The sequence below is a fragment of the Zingiber officinale genome, chromosome 7B (genome assembly GCF_018446385.1).
Source record: "Zingiber officinale cultivar Zhangliang chromosome 7B, Zo_v1.1, whole genome shotgun sequence".
Taxonomy (NCBI): domain Eukaryota; kingdom Viridiplantae; phylum Streptophyta; class Magnoliopsida; order Zingiberales; family Zingiberaceae; genus Zingiber; species Zingiber officinale.
The window spans coordinates 58130479-58136478 of NC_055999.1; positions in this window are offsets into that span (position 1 = coordinate 58130479).

The following is a 6000-nucleotide window of genomic DNA, read 5'->3' on the forward strand; positions in this document are numbered from 1 at the left end:
CAAATTCCCTCTCCGGCTTAGACTTAGGTAGCCCTAGACGATATTAGCGATCGACCTACTTAGTCAAGTTGACAACTTGAAATTATTAGCTCAAATAATTTTGATAAATAAGTCAATACCATTACTCCATTAAATTATGGATAGAGATTCAACATCATATTCATTGAAGATTCTCCAATATTTATTTGTTCACTTAACGTAATCTCTTTAATCTTGGTAACTTGCCCCTAGGGCATAGCATAGACAATGGGCAAATGACATCTTTGGCGCAATGGTCAAAAGTTGATTCTCAGGAACTAATGATCTATGGTTTACCATATCATGCGTCTAACACATGTATACCTGTATTTACCTCCTTTCATATATGTGGGATTGACACTAGAGGACCCTTAAAATAGCGAATCTATTTTTTTATTTTTTAATCTTGATAGCTTTGAGCTTGGATTAAGACTCAAGTGGAACCTAGCTAAATCACAAATATGGAAGCTTTTTGGAAGAATTTACTTTTTGTTGGATATATGTGAATGTAGAAGAGTTGGAAGAGGGAAGAAGCTCCATTGTGAATGAGACTTTAGTCTCGCATTGGGAGTTTTAAGGTATTTTAGTTGGTTTTTATTGATTCACGTGCTTTGATGATGTAAACAAATGCATGGAAGATGCTCTCTCTCACACGTGGGTGCGCAGGGGGGGTGCAAATCCAGGGCCTGGATTGCACTAAACTAAGTTGACTTGTGTGCGAGCACGACTTACATGCACTAAACTAAGTTGACTTGTGTGCGAATCAGATACTTGACTGGGAAAGTCCTAATTGGAGGTTAGGCAAGTGGAAGTTCTAGTGAGTGAAGCTAGGCACCTGAAAATCTAGGTGGGCCAAGGTTAACTGGACATCTGGTGTTGGGACTTGGGAAGTCCAAGTAGGTCATAGGAGTGACCGGGCACTTGTCATGAGGAGAAAAGTTCAAGTGGATCAAAGGATTGACTGAACACTTGGTGAAGAAGTCCCCTCTTCCTCGCAACGATTCCATGACTCTCCGTTGTTTCTTCTCACGATTATCACATGTTATCACCATTTCTTGAAGCATCTTGGAGCCAAGTGTTACTGCACTTCCAAGGTCCAGAAGTAAGCTAGGGTTTCCTCATTGTAAATCCTGTAAGATTTGTTATTATATTAGCTGTTGGTATTGTTATCTAATGTGTATGTTTAAGTGTTTCAGGAAAGTCCTAGCTGCGGTTAGGCAAATGGAAAACCCTAGGGGGTGGTAACCCTAAGCCATAGGAACCAGGTAGAAGTCTGGGTGGGTCGAGGACCGGACATCCAGCATGAACACCGGAAGTATCGGACACAGAGCAAAAGTCCAGTCGGTCTGGAGGACCGAACTGGTAAAAGGTAAATCTCCTGAGTGGAGTAGGTGAGGACGCGTTCCCCGTAGAGGGAACAGTAGGCGTCGGGTCGACCTAAGGATTCCGGTTGGAGATCCAAAGTCAGACCCGGACAGTCCATTGACTGTCGATATTTCATTTAGTATACCTATTCTGTGGTAGCTTTGTTTTGCAGGGTATGTGTTTGGGACTAATACATTTCGCAGGAACAAAGAAGCAACTCACACCTCGGATGAATAGTGTCTGAGGCGCCTCCATGGAGCTTGGAGGCGCCTCGGGTGCAAGGCTGAAGTTGGCTGCATGCGGGAGCTGGAGGCGCCTTCATGGGCAGTGAAGGCGCCTTTGACCACTGCTTGAAGGCGCCTTGGAGCGGTGTTGAAGGCGCCTTCAGATGGATAACGAGCAGTGACCAGGCCTCATCGACAATGACTGAATCGGGATCAAATTTTCGGGTTGGAGGCACCTTGGAGCTTGATGAAGGCGCCTTGAACACCCTATATAAGAGAGTCTCGACCAGTAGCTAAAGATATCACCTTCTAAGCAATCCCTGTGCAACGAGCTGCTAACGAGACGTTCCGACAAAGTTGCAACTTGACGCCGACGACCCGGAGCTCTGAATCTATAATTTTCTATTGTCGTTGGTATATTTTGTTGTTCTGTTGATTACTGTACTTCATTTTGTAAACACTTAACGAATTTATAGTTGTTTCCCAACGTAAACGCTCAACAAGCGTAGGCCTTGGAGTAGGAGTCGCCACAGGCTCCGAACCAAGTAAATAGCCTGTGTCTTTTTGTGTTTGTCTTTTAGTTTATTCCGTTGCGTTTCTTTGATAAAGTTTTAAATCGTAACGAATTAGCCACGAGTGCTATTCACCCCCCCTCTAGCTCTTCTTGATCCAACATTAGCTTGTATTTCTTTCTTCTTGTATTGAGAGGTTGTACAAGGTTTTTTCACCTTCGATAGTTACCGAGAAGGAGTCTTTCTCATAATGGAGAGTGTGTCGTGTGTGGATCCTTAGATTAGCCACCTCTTATTGAGATGGATACCAAGTAAATCCTTTGTGTTAACGCTATGAGTCTTGTTTCGAGTTTTATTCCGCTGCAAATCATCATGGAGCACGACGAGCTATTCACCCCCCTTCTAGCTACAAATCGACTCTAATAAGTGGTATCAGAGTAAGGTTGCTCTTCACCGGAATCATCGCCAGAAAGGGCAACAAGCTAGAGGGAGAAGAAGTTGAAGTAAATTTCAACAAGTCAAAGACTTCATTAAAGACTTAACTTCAAGATGAAATTCTGAGATGGACTCAGATTCGATACAAGGGTGCCTCCACCATTCACATTAATGACAAGCTTCGATTCTTGGAAATCAAGAATTAAAAATTTTGTCATGATGGAAATAGAGCAATAGTTTGCTCTAATGGAATATTTTGAAGCTCCAAGAGATTCAAAAGGCAAAATTCTCAAGAAAAGTAAATGGAGCCAAGAGCAAATTCAAAGAAGTGATGCCAATGATAAAGTGACCAAAGTATTGATCAACATATTGTCGAGCAACACTTTGAAGCAAAAAGGAAAATTTGAAGATACCAAGGAGCTATGGAACAAATTGGCTAAACTCCATGAGGTCCCCTCCACTGTACCAAACCAAGAAGAATCCAAAGAGAGCAATTCATTGAATCAAGAGAAGGAAGAGGACTCCGAAGTTGAGAGATGCTCAACTTCCGAAGAAGAAGTCCAAGGAGTTTCATCTTCAAAGGAGTGTAATCAAAAGAACAAAGAGGGGGCATACTCTTTGTTTCATGTGAAAGAGGATGAAGATGAAGAGGCCTCCACCTCTAAGATTTAGGGGGAGAGTCATCCATTAACATCGGAGAAAGAAGAAGTTTCTACTTCTGGGTCAAATGGAGAGGAAGATAATGCCATCTCCACAAGTCAAGAAAATTCAAGTGGAGGATCATGTGTCATCCCTACAAGCAAAGATATAACAATTTCAATTGTTAATAATAAAAATCATATCATTTATTTTGAGTGTAGGGAAAGAGGGCACTACAAGAGTAAGTGTTCTAAATTGGCCAAGAAGAAAGGTCAAGTGACATCGAAGGGAAAAGAGAAGCCTAAGGAGATCGACCCCGTGACAAAGAAGAGTAAGGAACACATTGTTGGTGCAATATTCCCTAGGTCAAGGTTGACTAAGCTTGAGAAGGCTCAAGTTTGAGTCTTGATGTTTGGATTTCGATGTTTGATAATATATTGACAAGACGTGGAGATTGCAGGTGCAATCATTCATTTAGGGAGATTGTTGGAACAATTCTCCGTTGGTCAAGGTTAGCCAGTTAGATGTTGAAGAAGAGTCAAGTAGGTCAAGACTGACTGGATAATTGACTGAGAAGTCCTGGTGAGTGAAGCCAGATAGTTAGAAAGTCCTGGTGAGTGAAGCCAGGTGAAAGACCTAGTGAGTGAAGCTAGGCAGAGGAGAAGTCCTAGGGAGTGAAGCTAGGCAGTATGAAAACCCTAGTGAGTGAAGCTAGGTGAAAGTCCTAGTGAGTGAACCTAGGCAGAAGGGAAGTCTTGGTGAGTGAAGCCAGGCACGTGGAAATCCAGGTGGGTCAAGGCTGACCGGACACCTGGTATCGGTAAATCCAAGTAGGTCAAAGGTTTGATCGAATACTTGGCACGAGGAGAAAAGTCCAAGTGGGTCAAAGGGATTGACCGGACACTTGGTGAGGAAGTCCTAGTGGGTCAAGGGTGACCAGACGCTAGGTATGATGTACCAACAGGTCATGGTTGACCTGATGTTGGTTTTAGGGGACTTTGGACTTGTTTGGGCAAGAAATCATGAGCTAGATCGATCAACCGATCGATTGGCTCATGCCCAATCGATCGATTGATCGATTGGGTGAGTCCCCACGACAATCTCCTTCCCAATCGATCAGTGGATTGATTGGGAAGCCGACGCAATCGCACAGATCATCTCCCAATCGATCAACCGATCGATTGAGAGCCTCCAATAGATCAGTCGATCGATTGGGAGCTGGGATTTCGTGCGATAAGTCCTGGATTGATCGGACAATTGATCCAGGTAATTTCTATAGAGCACAGAGGCACTCTGGATCGATCAGTCGATCGATCCAAAGCCTCCCCAATCGATTGGGAGCAATCCAATCGATTGGGATTCGACTGTTGGAGCAGGTTTTAGCCGTTGGCATGCGATTCCTTCGGCAGAGCTTCCATTCTTCTCTACAACGAGACACAACGATTTCTCTACTCTCATAGCCAGATCTTGAAGCCTCTTAGAGACAAGTATAGGTACACTTCCAAGGTTCAAGAGGCAACAACAAACAGCAAGTAAGCAAGAAAAAGAAGCGCTTTACTTGTATCTTTTGTATTTTCTTCTTGCGTGAGTTGTATTTGTTGTGTGGGTTTGTACAAGGCTTCTTTGCCTTCGGTAGTTATCATAAAGGAGTGTTTTCATAGTGGAGAGTGCTCGTGTATGTGGATCCTTAGATTAGTCACCTCTTCTTGAGGTGGATACCAAGTAAATCCTTGTGTTAGCGTTGTAATGTCCCCAGGGCGTAGCACAGATGGGGAGTGTATGGTTCTGTGGCTGAAAGGTCCAGGGGTTGATCCCCGGGGTGTCACTGCATGGGGTTAACGTCTCTGCTATGCACTTTCCACTTGTGTACCTGCATTTACCTCTCTCCATATCCGTGGGACCGGCTCTAGGGGGGCCGCTGATGTGGCGGTTCCACTTGTGTTAGCGTTGTATTTTTGTTTCTTGTACATTCCGCTGCATATCATCACCAAGAAGCAAGCTACAAGCACGCGACGAGCTATTCACCCTCCCTCTAGCTACATTTTGACCCTAACAAGTGGTATCAGAGCGAGGTCACTCTTCACCGGAATCATCGCCGGAAGGGGCAACAAGGCTAGAGGGTGAAGAAGTTGGAGCAAAATTCATCAAGTCAAAGATTTTATCAAGAGCTCAACTTCAAGATGGAATTCCGAGATAGACTCGGATTCGACATGAGGGTGCCTCCACCATTCACTATGACGAGCTTTGATTCTTGGAAATCAAGAATCGAGAATTTCTTGATGATGGAGATTGAGCAATGGTTTGCTCTAATGGAAGGCTTCGAAGCTCCAAGAAATTCAAAAGGCAAGATCCTCAAGAAGAGCAAATGGAGCCAAGAGCAAATTCAAAGGAGCGAGACAAATGATAAAGCGACCAAGCTATTGGTCAATTTATTGCCAAGCAATATTTTGGCTCAAATTGGAGAATTCTAGGATGTCAAGGAGCCTTGGAGCAAATTGGCAAAGATTCATGAGATCCCCTCCACTGTACTAAATCAAGAAGAATCCAAAGAGGGCGACTCAATGGATCATGGTCAAGAGCAAGAGGACTCCGAAGTTGAGAGATGGTCAACTTCTGAAGAGGAAGTCCAAGAAGCCTCATCTTCAAGGGAATGCAACCAAAAGAGCAAGGAAGGAGCATATTCCTTGTTCCATGTACAAGATGAAGATGAAGAAGCCTCCACCTCTACGATTGAGGGGGAGAGACCTTCATTGATACTGGATCAAGAAGAAGGAGAAGCTTCTACATCCAGGTCAAGTGGAGAAGAA